We start from the raw sequence: 23,695 nt of genomic DNA on the forward strand, positions 1-23,695 counted from the left end.
TGAGTGGCCCGGCTGCCCTCTCCCGCTCACACAGACCTGTCCTGGCCCCTTACGTTCTCGGCCGCCATCCTGGATCTCCCCAGCGAGGGGCCGCTTCTGGACGGCTCTGCTTCCTCCCTGGGCGTGTGCCATACTCGCGGGGTCGAATTTGTCTGTGCACCGGCCCCGGGGAGGGAGGGGAGGGAGTTAACGCAGCGGTGGTGGGTTCCTCAGCACCCCTTCCTGGTATGGACATTCCCCACCTGCCTTGCGAGTCCAGGACGGGCCTGGCCCCGGGCAGGTGGGGAGGGGAGGTAGCTCAAGCTGAACTCACACTTTAAAATCGCTCTTCTCTGTAATTGTGGATTCCTTATGCGGCTGCTTTTCTGCCCTGGGGAAGCTGAGTGAGGGAGGGTTCCCACTCTTGCTCATTAGATGCGCTCTTGGGGGAGGGGGAAGCAGACATTGTGTTTAAATCCCTCCTCTTACGCACGGGGCAGGGGACGTTGTAGTGATGACAGCTCCATTTTCCTTCTTTTTTCCAGAGAAAACGAGATCCATGTGTCATTTAAGAGAAGGGCCATTTTTCTTCCAAAATTTCCTTTATGGTTTTAGGACCGTAGATGGTTGCTTTTAGCATAGAATTAAGCTGCACGTCTTTCTTAGCAGGTGTAACTGAAATGAAGGGTGAGAAGAAAGGTGCGCTGCGTTGGTGCCTTTGTTTGTACATGCGGGAGCACAGCATGAGAAGTGCGTGTGTCCCTGTGTGTGTGGTGCACGGACTCACACACGTGAAGCCGTGTGTCTGTTCTTCTCTGTTTTAATAATTTCGATAGAAGCAGAGGGGCATGCCTCCATTTCCACACAGCCCCCTCCTCCCTGAGTCGACCACGATTAATGGCTAATTTGAACGTATTCAGTGGATTCCGGCTAGAACCCAGCCCTCTGACACGGAATTCAGTCAGATCCCAGCACTCCGAGACCAGGTTCATTGGAAACATGCTGGTGACGGCAGTAGAGGGTGGATGATAAGCTTGAGGAAAGAAAGGACCAGAGAAAAGCCTTCAGAGTCGCTGGCAGCCCCGAACGCGGGCCGCTACGGCCGCTGGGCATCACGAGCCCTTCCTGAACTTGAGAAGGGCCTGGGGGCTGAACGAGGTCGGCGTGCCCGGTGTGCGACGTGGGGCGACCGTCCCGGCCTGGAGCATCAGGCCCTGGGACCGACGTGGGCTGCCCGGGCCAGCATGTCCGCGTGTGACAGTGCGGCCCTGCACATCCGGTGTGGATTAGGCTTCTCTGCAGCCAGTGTGTCTAAGTAACTTTGGTGTGCAGATGTCCACATGGAAGAAGTAGGGCTTTGATTTCAAATACAAAAAGCAAACATGTGAAATGGGAGCCGTTTCCTCTTAAGAACACCGTCCGAGTCTTTCACGTTTTCATTTCGGCACTCCCTGAGGACGTTAGCCCAGGAAGAGCTCAGAGACACACACAGCACTGGCTGGGGGCCCCGTGTGCCCTGCACAGTCGAGGGGTGGGTGGTGGCTGGCCCCTGAGACACAGCGATGGTGGGGGCTCACACTTAGGGACTACATTCACCCCTCTTCTTTACAACAGGATTTCTTCAGTCTTGCGGTCATGTTATGGGGGCCTTGGTTCCTTTACCCCACTTGCACGTGAGGAAATCGACACGGAAGCTGAGCAGATTGCCTGAGCTCGCAGCCAGCAGTGGTAGAGCCAGGATTCCATACCTGTCCGCCTCGCTGCACAACCAGGGGCTCTTTATTCCAAATTGTCAGGCTGGAAGGGCTTGTTTTTCACTTTCCTCATCTAAACTGGTGGTGACAAAACGTCAGTACTGAAAGAGCACATGGCAAGTCCTGGAGGTCCTGGATTTAAGTCCAGTCGTGGAATAAGTGGGACTCGTATACTTGGTGACCTCTGAACCTGTTTCCTCATCTATAAGTGTAGGCAATAACAGCTCATTCATGACCACCGTGCAGTTTCAGGGCTGTAGCATCTGTGAGGCGCCCAATGCCTGGTTCTGCATCACTTTGAGCCGGATACCAACTGTGTATAAATGAGAGTGTTGGCTTTAAATTACCATTGGGAAAGTGGCTTTGGCTTTCTGGAAGATAGAGTAGACATGTTTTTCCTTATTTATCTTGCTAAGTACAACTGAGAAAGCTGGGCAGCAAATAGAAGACAAATGCAGGAAGACTGAGGGGTGCAGAAGAGACGGTAGACTGGCCACGGGCCTCGGGAGACTGAGGGGTGCAGAAGAGACGGTAGACTGGCCACGGGCCTCGGGACCAGTGGCCCCGAGCGGACCATATCCGGGGCCATAAAACAGTCTTCGGCAGATTAAAAAGAATTGACACCATGCAGAGTGTGTTTTCCAACCATAATAGAATCAAATTAGAATTCAGTAGCAGAAAGGTAACAGGAACATCTCCAGACACCTGGAAATGAGAAGACAAACTTGCAAATAACCCATGAGTCCAAGAGGAACTCTTACGGGAGATCAAAAAACATGTTGACCTGAAGACAATGAAAATAAAACATTTCAGAAGTGATGGGACAGAGCTAAAGCAGTACTGAGAGGAAAATTTATGAAACTAAATGCATACGTTGGAAAAGAAGAAAAGTCTGAATGAATGAATAGTTGGAACTCCTGTCTCCAGAACCTAGGAAAAGAAGAGGAAAATAAACCCAAGGCAAGCAGTAGGATGGAAACACTAAAAAAAATATAAGCAGAAAGCAGTGCAATTATAAGCAGGGAAGCAGAAAATAAACCAAAGAGCTGATTCTTTGAAAAGATCAATGAATTTGACAAACCTCTCGAAAGACTGACAAAAAAGAGGGAAGACACATATGCTAATATCAGGAATGAAATAGGGCTACTGCTGAAGACCCTGTAGAAGCCAAAAGGACAGTAAGGAAATAGTACAGACAACGTATGTAGTGTTTAATTATAAGCACAAATTGTAAACAATGTGAAACAGACCACTTGAATACCCTGTAACTATTAAGGCAATTGAATTGGCAATTTATGAAACTCCCCAAAAAGAAATCTCCAGGCTCAGATGGTTTCACTGGGGAATTCTACCAAATATTTAATGAAGACTTAACACTAATTCTGCATAATCCCTTTCAAAAAATAGATGAGGAGGGAGCACATTCCAATTCATTATTTGAAGGTAATGTTGCCCTGATACCAAAACCAGACAAAGGCAACATCAAAAAAGAGCAAAAAAGATAAGTAAAGACTAATTATCCATTATGAACATAGACACAAAACTGCTTAACCAAATAGAAGCAAATAGAATTCAGTAATATGTAAAAAGAAGTATACACCATGGCCAAGTGGGACTTATTCCAGGGATGCACGACTGATTCAATATTTGAAAATCCATCAGTGCAATCCACTGTATTATCTGGATAAAGAAGAAAAATCACATGATATCAATAGATGCAAAAGAAGAATTTGACAAAGTTCACACCCATTAATGACTAAAAACCCCAGCAAAATAGAACGGAGGGGAACTTCCTCAACCTAACAAAAAGCATCTACAAAAACCCTACAGCTAACACCACTATTATTCCACATAGTGCTGGAAGTTCTACAGGGGCACCATGCAAGAGAAGGAAATAAAAGATAAACAGTTTGGAAGGGAAGAAATAAAACTGTCCCTTTTGGCAGATGTCATGATTGTCCATGTTGAAAAGTCTAAGGAATCTACTAAAAAACCTCTCAGAACAAATAAGTGAATTCAGCAAGGTTGTTGGATATAAGATAAGCACTCAAAAATCAATTATATTTCTATATGGTAGCAACAAACATGTAGAAACCTGAATTTAAAATACGGTGTCGGGACTTCCCTGATGGTCCAGTGGTTAATAAGACTTCGCCTCCCAATGCAGCAGGTGCAGTTTCGATCCTTGGTCAGGGATCTAAGATCCCACGTGCCTCGCGGCCAAAAAACCAAAACATAAAAACAGAAGCATCAATAAAGACTTTAAAAATAGTCCACATCAAAAAAAAAAGTTAATAAAAAAATAAAAATACGGTGTCATTTATAATAGATCAGAAGTGAAATACTAAAGTGTAAAACTAACAAAACATGTACAAGACTTATATGCTGAAAACTACACAGTGTTGATGAAAGAAATAAAAGAATATCTAAATAAATGGAGAGACATGTTCATGGGTTGGAAAACTCAACCTGGTACAGATGTCATTTATTCCCAAATTGATGCATAGTTTTAACACAATTCCTATCAAATTCCTGACAAGGTTTTTTTGTAGATGTAGACAAGATAATTCTAAAATTTATACGGAAAGGCAAAGGAACTTGAGTAGCTAAGACAATTTTGAGAAAGAATAAAGTGGGAAGAATGGATTTGCCTAATTTCCAGATTTATTATCTAGCTACAGTAACCAAGACTGTGTGGTGTTGGTGGAGGGATAGACACAGAAACCAATAGAAAACCCCCAAATAGACTCATACAAATAATGCCCAATTGATTTTTTGGAAAGAGGGGCCAAAACAAGTCAATAAAGGAAAGGTGGCCTTTTCAACAGATAATGCTGGAGCAAGTGGGCACCCACAGGCAAAAAAAAAAAAAAAGAACATTAACCGAAGTCTCACATCTTATACAAAAATTAATGTATAATGGATCAAAAACTTAAATGGAAAACTATAAAACTTTTACCAAGAAAATAGGAGAAAATCTTTGGTGCCCAGGCTGGGCAATGGCTCTTAGATTAGTACCAAAAGCATGATCCATAAAAGGAAAAATTGATAAATTAGACTTCATTAAAACAAAATTTTTGCTATGGAAAGAATATGTTAAGAGGATAAAAAGACAAACTACAGCCCGGGAGTAAATATTTGCACTGTGAATACTCAGCAGTAGAGAAACAATCCAATTAGAAAATGGGTGAAAGATACGAAGAGACATTTCACGAAATAGGATGTACAGGTGGCAGATAATCACATGACAAGATGTTCAGCATCATTAGCCTTCAGTGAAATGCAGATTGAAGCCACAGTGAGCTACCACTACGGACTTGTCAGAAAGGTTAGAAATAGTGACAGCACCAAATGCTGGTGAGGACGTGGAGAAACTGGAACTCTCACTCATTGCTGGTGGGAACAGACAATGGTGCAGCCCCTCTGGGAAAGAGTTTGGCAGTTTCTTAAAGAAACGAAACATGCAACCACCATGTGACTCAGCAGTTGCACTCCTGGGTTTTTGTCCCAAAGCAATAGACTTATACTCACACAAAACCCTGATCAGAAATGTTTACAGCAGCTTTAAATAGCCCCAAACTGGAAACAACCTGGGTGTTCTTCAGCAGGTGGATAAATAGACTGCAGTCCGTCCACACCATGGAACAGAGCTCAGCAATGAAAAGGAACCAGAATGTTGGTGCAGCAGCGGTGCCACACCTGGGTGAATCTTCAGAGCAAAGCCATTGCCCAGAGTTTACATCCTGTATGGTTCCACTTACATAATATCCTTTAAATGGCAAAATTATAGAAATGGAGAACATATTAGTGTTTTCTAGGAGTTTGGAGGGGGTAATGGTGGAGGGGGAGTAGGGGGGGTCCTTGTGGGGTGGGAATGTTCTCTATCTTGACTGTATGAATATCACCATCATGGTAGAGCTTAGTAAGATATTACCATCGGGGGAAACTGGATAAAGAGTATAGGGGATCCCTGTGTGACTGTACCATGATCTCAACATTAGAAGTTTAATTTAAATCCCATTGGGGGAAATGGTGTGGATGTGGTTGAAACAGTATTTATTGGCTGGGAGTTGACAGTAGTTGAAGCTGGTGACGTCTTCACAGAGGTTCATCATACTATTCTGTCTACTTTCGTATTTTTTTGGAATTTTCTATAACGAAAAGTTAAAGTATAAAATGAAGGAATATTTGGTGTGGAGTGGACCTGGGTGCAGTCTGCCTGTGTTTATTGAGCACTTCTGTTCCGCAGTGCTCTGCTGGGTTGGTGTGATCCCAGAGACCCAGCCCTGCCCTCCTGGAGGTGCAGTAGGTACAGCAGGGGTGGACCCAGTGATCCCACGCCAGGGAGGAGCCCAGGACAGGACGATGGCACTCTGCCAATTTGTATTGGTTGTTTGCCTGGTGAGGAGGTCTGGGGGTTTGACGGATGAGTAGGGTTAAGTAGGAGCTAACTAGGTGAACGGAGGGGGGCATTTGGGATGGAGAAACAGCAGGTGCGGGCCTTGTGGCAGAGGGTACTGCAGACCAGGACAGGATGGAGACGAGGGTCTGGAGGGCAGTGAAGGGGTGAGAGGAGGCCAATCCACAGCTGTTCTCTGCAGCCACAGAAGATGGGGGTATGTCTTGAGATGGGGAGACAACTGCTCAGATTTCTGTTTTCGCGCATTGATCTGGCTGCTGTGATGGTTTCAGAGATGATGGGAGGAGGCGGGTTGGATTTGTGGGAGGTTCAGGTGGTGTAAATCAACTGATCCTCGCAGAACGGATTTGGACCTTTGTAACTATTTCCGATTTTGTTGCTATTAATATTATGATGTCAGTTATGCCCTGGCTTCTTTTAGTTAGTATGCAGTTAGTGCAACACTAACTACATAAAATTCCTCTGTGTGCCTTATTACATCAAACAGAACTAGGTACCAGCGAAGTCAGTGTAAACCCAGATGTGTCAGGTTATTTCCCAGACAACCGGCAGACAGATGTCGGGGAGAAACAGAGCAGGACACCAGTTAAAGGTGGTGGAGACAGATTTTATTTGGTACTGTTGCAGCAGGGGAAGGAGCTGAACTCAAATCCTAATGCAGCAAATACAGCCAAAGAGCAGTGACAGGGTCAGGGGATGAAAAGTTACTGAGAGGAACGGCAAGGAGAGGGACATTCTCGCCAAACTGGCCCAACAGGATCTTGCTGAAGAGGGGCAGAGAGCTTAGACATCAAGGAGGAGTTGAGGAACTTGATTCAGAGAGCAGGCAGGGGGGATGACTTAGCAGAATCCTTGCCAAAGACTGGGCCCTCCGAGGCCAGACATCAGAGGCCAAGATTGCGGCTCCAGGACCCTATCTCCAGTTTGCTCAGGGAGGGAGTTTGTCGCAGGAGAGGCCCATGTTATCCCCTGTAACTGGGCAGTGCACCTTTGTCTGCAGCTCTTGACCTCTGCTCTGGGTAGCACACATCCTGTTCTGTGTCCCTCCAGGTCCTGTAGCACTTAGTTTAAGCCCCCAGACTCCAGTGCCAGGGGTCCCGGGAGCCTGCCTGGCTGGACCCCACCGCAGGCGCCTCATACCAACCCCTCACCTCTGCAGTGAACAAGCAAAGTAAACAAAAAGCAAGCCGAGGGCTTCCCTGGTGGCGCAGCGGTTGAGAGTCCGCCTGCCGATGCAGGGGACACGGGTTCGTGCCCCGGTCCGGGAAGATCCCACGTGCCGCGGAGCGGTTGGGCCCGTGAGCCGTGGCCGCTGAGCCTGCGCATCCGGAGCCTGTGCTCCGCAACGGGAGAGGCCACAACAGTGAGAGGCCCGCGTACCGCAAAAAAAATGCAAGCTGAGGTTGGTGGACCAGAGCCCAGAGTAGCCTGCCCTTCCCCAGCATGTGCTCCTGATGCCTGGGCCTGGGCCTGGCGAGCTCCTCTTTTAAATTACGGTGCCTGCCCCAGGAGAGTGAGGGACATTTAAATATTTACTCAAATAATGAATACTTAAATAGGAATTCACATACTAGTGAATTCTCCTAGCAGTGTGTTGTAACTAGAAGAGGAGGCCGTAACTTGAAGGACTGGGGACGGGTAGCAGGAGATGGCAGGGCGGCTGGTTCCAGGAGAGACGAGCAAGTTCTACCCACCTGGGACCCTCAAGGAGGAGCCTGGAACGGCCGCCCTCGGGACTGTATGTTCAGTGCATCCCTGACACAGCCTACATGCCACCCCGGGAAACACAGGTCTCCGGGGCCACCATGCTTAGAAATGCCAGATGTGAGTCTGTGATACTGTTAGTTATAAAAAGAAATATACATTGCGTTTTCCTTATTTCTGGCACCAAGCTCCTAAAGCCTTTGGCATTTCTTAAGTGATCGGAGCGTAACGACGTTTGTCATGTTAATGACGTGACTTTGGGAAAGGTTGGAGGGCAGGTTGCCAGGGGAACCAACCTTGCGATTAGAGGGTTGGAACTCTCGGTCCCACCCCGCTGACCTCCAGGGAGGGGAGAGGGGCTGGCAGTTGAATCAGTCGCCAGTGGCCAATGATTTAGTCAATCCTGCCTACATAATGAAGCCTCCAGAAAAACCCAAGAGGACAGGGTTCAGGCAGCTTCCCCGCTGGTGACCACGTGGAGATTCGGGGAGAGCGGGTTGCCTGGAGAGAGCGTGAAAGTGCCATGCCCTTCCCCATGGCTTGTCCTGTGCATCTGGCTGTTTCTGAGTTATAGCCTCGTATAATAAACTGTTGATCTAGTGAGTAAAATGTTTCCCTGAGTTCTCTGAGCCACTCTAGCAAATCCTTGGAACCTGAGGAAGGGGTCGTGAGCACCTCCCATCTATGTAGCTGGTTGGTCTGAAGGGAGGGCAGTCCTGTAGGACGGAACCCTTAGCCTGTGGGCTCTGACGCTGTCTCCAGGTAGAGTTGAGTTCAATTGTAGGACCCCCAGCTGGTGTCGGAGCCTTGCTTGTTGGTGTGGGGAACCACCCCCAACACCGAATTGGGTGCAGAACGTTTTAGAGCCTCAGAAGGAAATGTGTTTCTTGAAAGCAAAAATATTAGTAAGAGTTTAGGGAGTTATTTAATCTCAATCCTCATGAAGGCAAAAGAGAGACAGTTGTGAAGTCCAAGATGTAAATTCCTCTGTCATTTCGTAGCTGAAAGGCTAAGGAGTCTTGATGGTATCTTCAAAATAAATGGGAAAAAAATATGAAGAAGGGTTTCATTAAAAATTTGTTTCTGGCATATCTCAGCTTCCAACTAATCCATGAGAGATTCTTTTTAAAATAGAGGTAAAATTCGCATAAGGTCAAGTGAACGATTTGAAATGAACAGTTCATGGCATGGAGGACCGTCATCTTTATTTAGTTCCAGAAAGTTGTCTTCACCTGACGGTTTTACAAGTGGGATTTAGGGAACATTTGGGGACTTTTGGCTTCATTGAGCACCATTAACGGTTAACGTTAGTGCACTGAACGAGAAGGCCTTTATACAGTTTGCGGCTTCTGGTTCATAGACCCTTGTTCTGGAGAGAAGGGCTCGTGTTTTCAGGGCCCTGCCTGGGGCTGTGGGCGGTGACTTGAAGGTGGAGGAGGAGCTCTGACCCAGGGCTACTCTGAACTGGCAGGAAGGAGGCCCTGGCCTGAGGGGTGCAGGGTTCGCTTAGTGCTCTGGCGACCTCTTGGAGTTGGCTTCAAAGGGTAAAAGTGGGGGATGTTTGCCAGAGGGAGGAAGAAAAGGAATGTCCAGGAAAGTCTTGTTGAGAGAGAGGGGGAGAGAGAGAGGGAAAGAGAGAGGTTACTTTGGGGCAATGCTTTATTTCTGTTTAAAAAAAAAAAAAAGTTGTCCTTCTTCAAAGCTTGACAGATTGTGAAATGTTTCTACCAGACCTCCCCTTTCCGCCTGTACCCAGCTCAGTTTTCTTTTGAAATTTTACAAACCTAATGAGACTGTTTATAATAGGAATAAAAGCATGTACTGAATGTGAACATGGGTGACATTTATAGACGTCCCTGATTACTTTGACTTTTGCAGAACCTAAAAAGCTCATACATTTATATATGTATTTATAACATGTTTATATTTAGGTACATACGTGTATATAACCACGTATAGGAATATCCACATCTGTGTCCACATGGGATACACTTTGCACTCCGATTTGTGCAAAAGGACGCCTGCTGGTGAATGTGAGCCCGTGTGAAGGTCATGCTTAGCAACTATTGCTGCCCCCATTGCTGCCCCCGATTTAGAAAATGGAAAACAGGAAGATTGACAGCTTCAAAATATACTTACAAAGAAACATCAGTGTTGGGCTGCTGGAGGTCAGTGTGCAGTGCTGGCCTGTGCGTGTGCAGTAACTGCAGGCTGCAGAGACGAGAGCACTCATTCACTCGACTGGAATGAAGCTGAGAACATACAGGCTGTTGGCATTCTGTACTGACACCTCATCCAGCACACAGGCCGGCTTGGAAGTGTCCCCACGTGAGCCGATGATTTCCCAACCATGTTGAATGCCGTCTTTTGTCTGCGTGCTTTGAGTTTAAAGGCATCTTTGTTTCTCTAAATTTTTTATTTTTATTTTTTAAAATTTTTGGCTGCATTGGGTCTTCGTTGTGGTGCCTGGGCTTCTCAGTGCGATGGCTTCTCCTGTTGTGGAGCACGGGCTCTAGGCGCGTGGGCTTCAGTAGTTGTGGCCTGCGGGCTCAGTAGTTGTGGCTCGCGGGCTCTAGAGCGCAGGCTCGGCAGTTGTGGTGCACAGGCCCAGCCGCTCCGTGGCATGTGGGATCTTCCCGGACCAGGGCTCGAACCCGTGTCCCCTGCATTGGCAGGCGGACTCCTAACCACTGAGCCACCGGGGAAGTCCCTCTAAATTTGTTTATCAGCTCATTTCATCCCTCCTCTGGTGGACTGTTCTCGAATCTCAGCGTGTAAAAAGTTATTCTGATGTGCTTCCAATGGGGTTTTTGCTGCTGTCCTGATTCTGAGCCCCGCAGGCCAGTGACCGGGGACCAGGCCCTAGACTTGGTGACAGACACATGTGGGCCCACCGTCACCATTATACAGCTCCTGCACAAGTTGCAGACCTCTTAAGACATTTTTTCAGCTTAAGCAAACATAATAATAGCGGTACTGTGCATGGTGTCACCTCTTAGAAATGAAGGTAGATTTCAGCTCATATATGTATGATAATGTACCAAATGTACATTGATGTGTATGTGATAAGGTATGTGAGGATGTACCAGAAACGTGTCTTGCAATATAGTTTTTAAATTCCAAACGCACTTGGTCATTAAAGCATTTCCAAAGCCTCATTGTCCATCAAAATTGTGCTCTGCCGCAGGATCGGAGACGTGGGTGGGTCTCGGCCCTGGAGCGGGCTGCCGGCTGGGGATCCTCTGGCAGCCGTGGGTGTGGGCTCCAGAATCCACCTGCAGAGCCAGCCACCACTCGGGCCCTGTGTGTTTTCACCTCTCCTCTGAACGGGGATAGGACGCCTCTGAGAACTGGGAATGACTTGAAAGAAAATGCACGTGCGGCCCTGGCCCGTAACAGTTGAGGTGTTTTCTTACTGGAAGCATCCAGCCAATACCGCTTGCAGTTCTTCCTTTCCTTACAAAGGCGCTCCCCTGCCCTGCGCGGATTCCTAGCATGGTGTGAGTGAGGTAAATGTGTCTGTGACTCTTGTCACCTCAGGCTGCCAGTCCTGGGGAAAACTCCACGTTCTGCTGGATACACTTGGGAAGATTTTGGATTTTATGAGACCTGAGAAGGGTGAAGATTTAAACCTGCCATCTGCCTCTCACCCTTTGTTACTGGCTGTGGTCCACCCGGCTCAGTGCCTTTGGAACCTGGTGCCCCCAAATCAGGGTGCCTCCTTGACAGAGAGGGGCACCGGCCAAACCACCGTGATGAGGTAAAGAAGCTTTGTGTGTGATTGAAATCCTGTCACGTGCTAGTATGTTTTTGCATATGCATATTGCACAGCACTCGGATGCACCTTGGATGTATATAGTCACAGTTATGCCTTGACTGAGGGATTCATTGCTTTTTGAGCTCTTACCACGTGCCGTGCACTTACATATGTGCCTATGTAGAGAAAGAGCAAGTTTATAGAAAACACAAAAGCCAGGGGAATATGAGAATCCCATAGTTTGACAAAAAGGAAAACCTTTCCTAGGCTCCAGGGCCCGGCATGCACTTGCTGGGCATCTTGGGGTGAATGTCGTGTGTGCTCCGGTCTCCGTGGGTCACGCACTGGGACAGACGGACCGTGTGATGTTACAGTTAGATTTCCTGGAGGAGCGTGAGTTGGGCCGCTGTGAAGGCAGTGTATAACTGAGGTCCTGGGGGATGGCTTTTTGGGTTTGTCTTTAATTTCTTCTCCGCAGAAGCAGACCATTGAATTGGACCTTACGAAGCCCAGAGCAGTGCCTCCCTGGGTGCTGGCGGGCAGGTAATCTCTGGGAAAGCAGCAGGAGGGTGTCAGAGTGGCCCTGAAGATCCCTGTCTGATGTACTGATCATTCGGGGCCTTTCTAAGATCCCTCCTCGTTCTGTTTTACTAGGGCAGAGCCTGTGCTGAAGACGTTCAGGTCCCCGGGAACCTCCTCTCGGTGGTCCCCGCCCTCCCCTCCTGTGTACACGGGAGACGCCCCCAGTTTGTCTGCATGGCCCCCTTTCTCTGAAGCAGCTTCCTCGTAAGGCTTCTGAACTTCCTTTGCTGTGTCACGTCCCGAGTCCTAAGGGAGACCCTGCAGACACCCCATTGTTGGATGGAGCAGCAGCCCTGGATTCCGTGTCATCGAGTGAGCGCTGGGCAGGACGGAGTGCCGAGAGGTGACAGCACGCCCCCCACCCCGTGAGGACGTGGCAGGCCCGCAGGCCCGGCAGGGGCTGGCGCCTTTGGACGGCACACGCCCCTCTGTAGGCACGAGCGGGGCTGTGGAGGGGGACCCCGCTGGCCTTTCCCGTGCCCTTCCAGGTGCCTTAGGCATCACTTCAGCGTCCTTGGCTCGCCTCACGGTTCTCTGCCCTCTCTCTCACATCCCAGAAGGCTAGGGCTTTCTGAGTGTTCCCCCGGAAGAGGAACTCGCGTCGCCTCTCTCTCTGCCCTCCCATCTTGCTCCTCTCGCGGCAGCCCAGGCCTCGCCCACGGGCCCCGTAGTTGCTCCCTGCCCCTTCCCTCCCCAGCAGCGTTTCACCGGCCGTGACTGTGTGTGCAGCGTCGGAGGGCCGGCCAGCGCCCCCCGTCACGGTGGAGCGAGTCCCAGCGACCCTGGGACAGCCCGCCCGGCTCTCACCCGCCCTGGGATGTGCCTCCCAGTGGGGTGGGCTCCGTAAGGACCCAGCCTGCAGGAAACGGGGGCCCGGATTGGGGTCATGTCCCCCTCCCTCTGCAGCTTCCAAAGTATCGTCTGTCTGTGTTTTGCTCGTCAGTGCGCCCCGGCATCTAACATAGATAAGGTTCGGGATAAAAGTTTGTGTTGTTTTCTCGTGAGTGAGTAAATAAGTGAGTGAGTAGGAGAGAGAGACGCCTTTTACTTAAAGGGAAGCGGGCACACAGCTTCTAGGAGTGTGGAGGAGGGCGGCAGGGGTCGATGGCTCGGTGGCCAGCACGACGTGTGCAGGGGAGGGTTGGCATTGCCGACAATAGACAGTCTGTGTCTGCACTCGAGCCGTGATTCCACTAGGGGTGAGTGGGTGACCTCGCAGGTGTGAGCACCCGTGGGTACCCACCTCCCGCTGACCCAGACCCTAGGTGCTAGGTAGGGGCAGCATAGTTTTAGGGGAAGGCTTTTCCGAATGTGACTTTCCATCAGAATTGCCGCCACTTGCAGCACAAGCACGAAATCTCAGTCCCTGTTGCTCCAGCTAAGCATAAGAGAGGGGGAAAAGGGGCAGACAGATCTCCAGAAGGTTCTCAAGTGTCTGTAAATCCTCACCAGCGTCGTCCTGGTCACAGATGCCGCAGCACAGAGGCGGCATTCTTCCCCTCCACCCAGCCATGGGCTGGCCCGGACTTAACAGGCCCACAGAGTCCACTGGCACCGAGGGAGGGACCCACCCTGGGGAGCGCTGCTGCAGCACTGTCCTTCCTGGGCCTGGCTGCCAGACGGCCGCCTTCCTCCCTGTTCAGGGAGCAGCCGTGGGCCATCCGCTGGCTGAGCCTGCCCTGGGCTGTGGTCAGGCATTTCCTACAGATCCTGTGCAGGAGCCACTGCCCTGCAGGCACATAAACAAGCCAGAGGATGTGCCCTGCTCGGACCTGTGGGGCAGAGGGTCCTTGGGATCTTCTTGGCCTGTAACTCAGAGAGGTGGCCTGAAGGTTCCCGGCATGCCTGTCTCTCCTGGTGAGAGGCACGTACCTGTCAACTTTCACAGGGTTCATGAGTGTGTCAGAGGGTCACACCAGGGCTGGGCAGGTGTGACTCCGCACAGTGTGGTTGGAGCGCGTTCCGGAAGCCTGCTTGCGGGCGCCTGGTCCCATCGTGGTGTGCTGAAGGCAGCGCCAGTGCCAGCCCATGAGCAGGAAAGGAGCATCCCAGGAGGGATGTGGGACCCTCTCTCTTCCAGGGAGGACTTTAGGGTCTGTGGCGTCAGCACTAGGATTTAACGGATGAGGGGGGGACTGTGCCCAGCCCGAAAGGCAGGAGAGGCAAAGGGGCGAGGGCCCACTCCCTGCTGCGCTTGGTGCGTGTAAACCTAGTAATGCACGTATCTACCGCCTGGAGCTTCGGCCTCAAAAGCCACACGGGACAGACAGAGCCTCTCTACTCTGCTCTGTGGACTTGTTGCTGTCAGATCTCAGGTCACGAGGGACAGAGCGTGGATTTACCTGAATGAGGGGGATAGTGTCCCAAGTCTTATGAAAATGTGGGATCACTTGAAACGGGCTTTGAAGAGTATATAGGAGTCTACCAGATTGGTGGACGGTGGGGCTGGCCTTTCAGAGAACATGAGCAGAGAAGAGGGAAGAAAGGGATAGAATGTGTTTAGACCTACCAGCAGCCTGTTGGCGGACTAAGCTACCAGCCAGGTGAGACGGGCTACGTGGTTAGAAAAGAGACTCTGCAAACTGGGAGTGGTAGGGCGTGGGAGCCGCTGCGGCCAGGAAGAAAACCTGCAGCTTCTGACGAGAGGAAGGTCCCCCAGGCTGCCCTGGGCAGGGGATGGAGTGAAGGCCATGGGGCCGGGGACTGGGGCGGAGGAGAGTCAATGCCCCTACCCCGGAGGGGAGGGACGGGACGTGGGCCCTGGCTGGCAGGGGTGGGGTGCGGAGCTGACCAGGGACTCCGGTGGTCGCGGAAGCTTCTCTTTTGTGAGCATCGGATCCCGGGGGAGCAGGTCTGCCTTTGGGGGGGATGCCTCTTGAGGCGCAGATCCTGGACAGGAGGCCCGCTTGAGGGGGCGGTTTGGGGGCGCCGGCGACCCCCCGGAGTCTCCAGCCCAACGCCTGCGCGCAAGCTGCTTGTCCCTTGGGTAGCGCTGGGCCTGGGGCTGAAACTAAGCTGCGGGGGGTTTCGGCCGGGAGTTTGCAAGAGATTAAAGGCAGGGAAAGGGGAAAGGGGGAAAGAAATGAAGAGGAAGCAAACGGCGGCGCAGAGCGAGGCGGGGCCGCTGCCGTTTGGACGCGCTCGGTGGGCAGGCTGCCCGCGACGGCCAGCGGCCGCCCAGCAAGCCCGGACTCTTTCCCCGGACGGGCTCTTTCCCTGCCGCCCTCTGAATGGGCCTCCTCAGAGGCGGCCGTCCCGCGTCCCGCCCCGATCCCCCCGGGACACCGGAACCCGGAGTCGCCCTGCCCCGGTGGGTGGGGGACGCCGCTGGGGACAGCCCTGGGAGCGCCTTCCGCCCGGCCCCTTACCTCCCGGGCCGTCTGTGGACTGACCAGCGCCCCAAGGCGCCCAGGTAAGCGCGGGCGCTCAGCCCCGGCTCTCCTCCGCGGCCTCTGGCCACGTCTCCGGGGCGATGCTGAAACCTGATCTCTGGGCTGGTGGTGGGGAGGGGACGGGGTGGGGGGTGTAGTGGGAGGAGGTGAGAAGCAGAGTCCCAGGGCCAGGAAGCAGGGGAGACCCGGACCTGGGAGGAGGGTGACTCTTCCCAGTGTCTCCTGTCACTTGAGGACAGCCCTCAGGTCCGAAGGCTGTGGGACAAAGCGCCCCAGCCCCGGAGCCTGGAGGGCTCCTCCTTCCAGGAGAAAGCCATGCTTTGTCTTTGCCGAGACTCGCTGGGGCAGAGGAAAGCCCGGTGTACAGATGTGCGGCTTTCCAGAGCCGGGGCTGCTGCCCAGCACAGCACATTCTTTTGCTGAAACCGAGAAAGCCCGCCGGCCTGGTTCCAGGGCCGTCCGTCCACCCCCAGAGCCCGCGAGGGATCTCGGGCTGCCCCGAGGACAGAGGGCCCCGAGGACAGAGGGCCCCGAGGACAGAGGGCCCCGAGGACAGAGGGCCCCGAGGACAGAGGGCCCCGAGGCTGTGCCCAGGCGCCCCTGCTCCTTAGGCGAAGCAGTGCTTTTACTAAATGCAGCGAGCCCGCCCGAGGAGCAAAGCTGGCGTTTCAAAATGAGTCTGACCGCTGTCTTACCGGCTCTCGGAGCCATCGGGGAGGGTTTTAGAGTCCGTGACTGTGAAACAAGACACACACGGTCACTGAAATAACCTGTCCACCGTATTAGCAGAGCTTCCAGACGGTAGAGTGTCTGGGTCCGTCTGTGCGTCTTACCTGTGAAACGTCCGAGGTGAGCCAGGCCAGCACCATGGGCCCAGCCGCTGAGGGTGGCACGTGCCTGGCTCAGAGTGGCCACCCTGGGGCATCTGTGCCCGCGGGTGCCGCTGGTGTTCAGCATTCTGCTGACCCTGGGCTGACACGGCACTGTGTGTCTCAGCTGGCAGGTTGAGGGTGATCAAGAGGGAGACAGAGGAGCACTCCCTCTAAGAACGGCAAGCCCAGGCCACTCACTTTTTCCAGCCTGAAAGTCCTGTAAGTTCTCCCTTCTAGGACTGGGAGGTTTCTCCGCAGCCGAATGGATGATGATAATGTCTGTTCAGATGTTTCCTGACATTTTAATGCAGTATATACACGATAATAGTTTTCCATGAGTTCCATATGTATATCAATATGTTACAAATTATCTGGTTAGGATGGAAATATTTTTCCAACTCCAAAGGTGAATTTAAGAGAGTTTTTGGTCCGTTTCTATCAGGAGGGAGAGATCTTTCTCTTCCTCTGTTGGTGACGGTGGCTGGTAGGATCCCAGGAGCCGGCTTCTGGCGGCGCTTCCTACAGACGCTCTTTCTAAGCGGGAGCTGCGGTCCCAGGGCTGCAGGCTACTCCCAAAGGCCCCGAGCCTTCTCCGCACGCACGCGCACGCGGGAACTCGCACAGCAGCCTCCTCCGAGGTAGTGTTATGCTGTATTTGGAGGGAAAAGGCAGTGACCTTTTTTAGGACAGGGTTATTCTATTACATTCAGGCCACGGACTTTGAGATCTCCCTTACGGGGGGCAAGGGTGTCTTGTGGAAAGAACACAGCTTCCCAGTCATAGAGATGAGTTGACTGCCTTTGAACAATTTTCTTAACCTCACCTTTTAGCATCTCTCTTTCCACGTCCGTAAGATTGGGGTAGAAGATCTGCACATGGAAACCTTTTAATGAGGGTAAATCAGACGATGGCTGCATATGGCTTAGCACAGTGCCTGGCGTGTAGTAGTAGGTACTCAGCAAAAAGCAGCTATTATTCTGATTTCCATTATTGTTCTCTTTGTAAAGAATGTTGATATGTATGATATAAGCAGGATTTTAAAACATCTTTGAGAAATCTGTGATTTACAAGTCGTGGACATTCAGATCTGCACCTGTAGCCACCGCAGCATTGCTCTGAAAGCGTGAAGAAAGTAGGACTTGGGTTTGACGATCTGCATAAACTCTAGGCAAGCAGTTTACACATTAAGAAGTGCTTACGGACCATTGTCCTGACTGTTGCCTACGTTGTCTTTTTTCTCTCCTACCCTTCAGTTTCCCCTCCCTGTACTCTAAGAAAACAGTAAAATAACATCCAAAGGCATAAAGCCGCTCCGGTGAGTTGCAATCAGGTTGGATGGAGCTGGTGGTTTTGTGTGTGTGGCTGGAGGGTGTTAAGTGACATGGAAGCTGGCGTTCAGCCGTGAGTGGCGCGTCCAGCGTTGGTCCACCTCACTGCAGAAGGCCCCTGAGACAGTCTTTATTCCAGGCATTCTCTTGTGACTTAAGGGCAACTGAGTCCCAGTTTACAGAGGAGCTGGGGTCCAGAAGACCTCCTTTCCCAGACTGCACCCCTGTCTCCTCCTCTAGGGCCATCGCCCACTTTCTCCTGCAGATGGAAGTTTAAGGGCACTGGGCGAAGTGGAATTCAGGGAGCCAGTTCAGCTTCCAATTCTGCCACTAAATACCAGGGAACTTTGGGCCTGGAGCAGTGTTCTCTGATATCTGAGAGGGCTTAGCCGCAGGGAGGGCACGTAGAAGTCTCAATGGAAAAGGTGGGTGGGGACCAGGCAGACCAGGTAAATGAAAGCCAGGTAGGATTTTACAAACTCGGAGTGGGAGACAGCGGAATGAGTTGGAAGGACTGGGGTTAGGGTATGATTAGGACTCAGCTGGGTGGAGGACCCAGGCATCCTTGGCACAGCCAGCTCTCCTGGGTGACTGAGTGTACATAGAGAAGCTTCTAGAATGCCATGGGGCTCCTTGACAGCTCTGAGAAGGTGAGAGAGCAGAGTCTGCCCCAGGACAAGATCTGGTCCTGGAAGGTGCGGGTCTCGGGGTCCCTAGCTGGTGCGTCTGTGGGTGGGACATCAGACAGCTGATGTCACCCAGCTGTCCCTCTACCTCAGAGCAGACGCTTTGAGTGTGATGCGTGGGGTTTACGTTTTACCCTGGACTTCCCTGATGCTGTGCTGTGAGCTCTCGATCGTGTTTCATCCGGCCTTCTCGTTTTAGGCAGCGCTCCTGGCCAGGTGCAGTTCCAGGGCCACGTGGACGTTTCGATGTTTAGGTGCACCTTCCCGCTGGCCCTGCTGACACGGGGGGGAGCAAGGGCGGCTTGTCTGCTCGCACCGCTGCCCTGGGCCTGAGGCTGGGCGGGGAAGGAGGCTGGCTCTCCCTGCGCCCGGCTGACACCTGCCTGGTGGGGAGGTCAAGGGCCACCTCCTTCTGTGCATTGGGGGCTGGGGTCCCGTGGGTGTTCGGTTGGAATAGGACAGGTATTGCCGAAAAGGTCTTGTGCCGTTAGGCTACTCTTTTCGGATGGGTTGGTTGTGGTTCTTTGGCTAGATGAGCAGGCTTTTCCTGGAGCTGCTTTTGTCTGACAGTTCTGGGATCTCTGGGGGGCAGTAAGGAAACCAAGGAACTCACCACGCTGTCCTTCCTCACCTCCCCAGGTGCCCAGGTCCTTCTTTCCGTCTGTCAGAGTTCCCTGTGCGTGTGGCTGGGTGATGTCCAGGGCTGCAGCTGTAAAATCAAGGACCGGGGAGGAGTGGGGCTGCTCCACCTCGGCCAGAGGCACAAGTTCTCAACGTTACTGTTTTCAGCGTTGCTAACGTGGTAAACATTTACTGCACAGACACCTACCACGTGCTGGGTGACTGTGGAAAGCCAGGTGAAGCAGGCATGAGTCTCACTGCAGGGGCTTCACCGGCCGGTTGGAGACGCGATGCATAGACGCCCGAAACATCCAGCGAAAGCACAGGAGATACGTAACAGAGTTAGTGAGGAAGAGGAATTTAGTAGAAGGCCTTCCATAATCAAATCCTTGTGTAGAATGTGAAGCCTTAGCTCGGGACAGAATCCTGTCTCCTAGAGCAGGTGGGCTTGACGTAGCACATGGGCAGAGTTTTATAATAAAAAGATGAAAACAAAAGAATACCCGTTGTGGGCTTCCCTGGTGGCGCAGTGGTTGGGAGTCCGCCTGCCGACGCAGGGGACGCGGGTTCGTGCCCCGGTCCGGGAGGATCCCACGTGCCGCGGAGCGGCTGGGCCCGTGAGCCGTGGCCGCTGAGCCCGCGCGTCCGGAGCCTGTGCTCCGCAACAGGAGAGGCCACGACAGTGAGAGGCCCGTGTACCGCAAAAAAAAAAAAAAAAAAAAAAGAATACCTGTTGCCACCTCGCTGCCCAGAGGGAAGAAGGGGAGGCTAACCCCAGACCACGGCCCCAGAAGCCTCCTGGGCAGGAACTGGGAGTGGCGCCCCGTGGTCATCTTGTGGGGAGGCCGTGACCCCTGATGACGAGCTCTCCAGAGCACGCCCCGGCCCTGTGGAAGGGGTACCCTCGGCTCACGTCCCTGCGGGATCAGGGGTGGCATGGAGCCAGCGCCACCGGGCCAGGGAGACCCAGCCCCTTTGTACCCGTCCCTCAGCGCCGCCGCCTCTGGAAGATGCCCTGTCCTGTGGGAAGACGCCATGCCGACCCTGGGAACGAGAGAGGGCCTCCTACATGGAATCCAAGGCACGTGGGTTGTCAGACAAGCCGTCCTTCTCTGTACCGCTGAGAAGCAGGAAACAGTGTGCACTCCGGGTGTAAGTGAGAGCAGGCCCCGAGCCTTAGCTTCCTGGGTCTGCCCAGGACATGATACCCCTGAGGGCTTGTTTCGAGGGCCAAGGAAGCCTGTTAGGTACCCCCCCAGGTAGTAATTAGTAGTAGTACGTTGGTAAGTTATGAAGAAAGCTTGCTTTTTCTGCTCACGTTGTGAAAATCCACCTTAAATTACGCAGCAGCCGCCTGTGTTAACTGAGAGGACCTCTGCCCTTGCTGGTACCGACCTAACGAGGGGTTCACGGCGCTGCGTACGTTCTCTAATCAGGGTGATTTAGAAGGACCGGGCGAAGCCACCACTGCCTGGGTAGGGGCCTGGTTTTAGAAGCTGAGCAGTGATAATCTCTGGAAAACAGCAGACTTCTGGCTTCTGAAATTACGGGAGACATTGGCCGCCTAGGGACCCAGTTACTGTGTGGGGCGGGAGGTCAATGGATGTGGGTCCCCCCGGTGCCCCAGGGGTTCTGAGAGGTGAGGATCCTGGGAGGATGTCTTGGAGTTGTGTCCTTTAAATCTTCCACAGGAAATAGGGCTTTCCAGTCACAACAAGACACTCTGTGAGATGACAGGAGGGTTTTAAGCCCTGGCCCTCTGTTGGAACGTGGTTTCAAGTCTCCGTGGCACGGTCCCGACGAGAGGAAGCTCTCATCCGGATGAAGGTGCCTCGGGGCTCCTCTTCTCCGGGCTGATGGCTGTGTCCTTGGAAGGTCCAGGACAAAGTTCAGCATGAAGGCCATGTCCCATTTCCAAGGGAAGGCCAGAGCCACTGGGGACTCTGCCTGAAGGAAGAAAGCAGTTTTTCCGAGAACCTAAGACTCCTAACCCACCGGGGGTCACGGGTGCAGCATCTTCCCCAAGATAGATCGGGCCTCACCTCGCACGTTCTGTGCCTCCTGCTGACGCTTCATCCGTTCCTGGGTGAGTCTCGTGGCTACCCGCCCCGTCGTCCTCCTCAGCCCCTTCTTACTCTGCTCATGCGTCAGGCAGGTTCTCCCTCAGCCCAAGGAAAGCTTCCCTGTGTCAAAGCCTCTTTTCTTCTCTCTGGAGCCATCTCTCCCCATAGCCTGACAGCTGCTGTAATCATTCTTGTCTACCTGGATTCCCGCTGGATTGGAGGTAGCTTTGAGGCAAGGCTCTTGTATCCCTGAGGCTGCTTTCCATTGCAAGTAACCAGTCCCAACTCAGCCTTTGGGCAAAGGAATGTGAAAGGGGGACGTGAAACTCTTCACAGAAGCCAAAAGGTGGGGGCAGCCCAAGTATCCATGCACAGATGAAGGGCTAAACGCAATGTGATTCATCTGTACAATGGAATGTTACTGAGCCATGAAAAGGAAGGAAATTCTTACACACGCTGCCACGTGGACGAGCCTTTAAGACGTAGCCAGACACGGAAGTACAAATACTGTATGATTCCACTTATATGAAGTACTTAGAGAAGTCAGATTTATAGAGACAGAAAGCAGAATGGTGGGTGCCAGGACTGGGGGAGGAGGAATGCAGAGTTAGTGTTTAATGGGGACGGAGTTTCAGTTTGGCAAGATGACAAGAGTTCTGTAGATGTGATGGTGGGACAACATGTGAATTGCACCTAATGCCTCTGAACTGCACACTTAGAAATGGTAACATGTCTTGTGTCTGTTTCACCTCCATTTTTTAAAAAAAACGGAAATGTAAGTGAGGCCAGAACAGAGGGCAGTTGCAGCCTTGAGTCTGGTGTCAGGAGGCCTCATACCCTGAGCCCCGGTTTCTCAGCTCTGTGTGCAGGCTCCCTCATCCCTGGGCTCTGGGGGGCCTCAGGTGTCCTCAGGACCTCCAGGCCCAATGCCATTCTTCCTTCAAGTCTAGCAGGAAGGAAGCCGTTTGTTTTCCTGAGAGCTCACTCCAAAGCCCATTTTTGAAAGATGCTCATTCTCTACGGGTTGCTAAGAGCCCTTGTTAGTCATTTGAGAAGCTGGCCTTGCTTAGCGTGCACCATCAGAGTAGAAACGGCTTGGAAAAGACTCACTGTGAAGAAAAAACTGTTTCCACTGTAGCCACATTAGAATTCCCTGCACAGCACCAGTGAAATGGAGGCAAATGTGTTTTCTTTCCAGCATGCTTGAATCAAAACCTCTGAATAGAAATGAGACATCTTAAAAGAATAAGAAGAAACAAGATCCTGATTGTAATGAGCTGTTTTATCGGCATTTTCTGGTTCTTCTGTGTTCTTGAGTAAAAGGAAAACCGTGGCATAAGTTTTTTGAAGGGGGTAATTCCGGTTTGGATGAGAACTTCACAGAAGGATCCCCTGTCTGTTAACAGACAGGGCCCCTGACTGCAGTGCTGGTTGGGGCGCTTCTGGCTCTGCTGGGGGCATGCGAACATGGATGCTTCTAGAAGAGAGAGAGAGAGACAGTTCATCCTTGGGAGAGCACTCCTAGTACTTACTGAAAATGGTGACCTTAACCCATAGAACACATTCGTATGATGTGATTGTGACATAAAGATTTACAAAAGAAAAAATTCAAGATCAAGAAAGTATGTGTTTATCCACATGGGGGCCGTTGACCATTTCCTTCTGTGTTTGTAGAGCATCTCTGGGGCCAGAGATGCAGGACTTCGATTTTTGACAAAAAGCATCTATCGCAGCATTGTTTTTTCAGTCTTCCAGGGTTTTTCTCTATTTAATCAACATTATATCTGGCTGCCTGCCCATCTTTCCCTTGCTTTCAAGAAGATTGGTTAAGTGGTCTGTTGTTCATAGACAAATAACTAAAAAATTATAAGGTAAGAGCTCCCTTTAAAAATCACTACTATTGGGCTTCCCTGGTGGCACAGTGGTTAAGAATCCGCCTGCCAGCGAAGGGGACACGGGTTCGAGCCCTGGTCCGGGAAGATCCCACGTGCCGCGGAGCCACTAAGCCCGTGCGCCACAACTACTGAGCCTGCGCTCTGGAGCCCACGAGCCACAACTGCTGAAGCCTGTACACCTAGAGCCTGTGCTCCGCAACAAGAGAAGCCACAGCAATGAGAAGCCCGGGCAGCACAACGAAGAGCAGCCCCCGCTCGCCGCAACTAGAGAAAGCCCCCGCGCAGCAACGGAGACCCAAGGCAGCCAAAAATAAAAATAACTAAATAAATAATTTTTTTTGAAAAGTACACAGTATAAAGCCTACAAAATTTAAATATCTAATAAATAATTTTTAAAAAATCACTACTATTGAACTTCCCATGCAATCTTGCTTTTTAAAATACTTTAAATTTAGAGGTAGACGGCAGAAAAAGGACCGTTTTACCTATGAGATGTTTTATGTAAACCTCGTGGTAACCATAAAGCAAAAATCAAGAGCTGAGACATGACACATAAAAAAAGGGGGGACTGAGAAAATCACCATAGGTGGAAACCACCAGTTTACAAAGGGAGACAGAAACAGAAGGGAAAAGAAACAATGG

At 51.6% G+C, this 23,695-nt stretch overlaps 1 protein-coding gene across 13 annotated transcripts in view; it reads left to right on the forward strand.

Annotated features, from left to right (window-relative positions):
- Positions 1–23,695, forward strand: part of TNS3 (tensin 3) — a 225,516-nt gene that overhangs the window by 170,708 nt on the left and 31,113 nt on the right. The gene's annotated exons all lie outside the window — the stretch shown is intronic.

This window comes from Kogia breviceps, chromosome 9 (assembly GCF_026419965.1).
Source record: "Kogia breviceps isolate mKogBre1 chromosome 9, mKogBre1 haplotype 1, whole genome shotgun sequence".
Lineage (NCBI taxonomy): Eukaryota > Metazoa > Chordata > Mammalia > Artiodactyla > Physeteridae > Kogia > Kogia breviceps.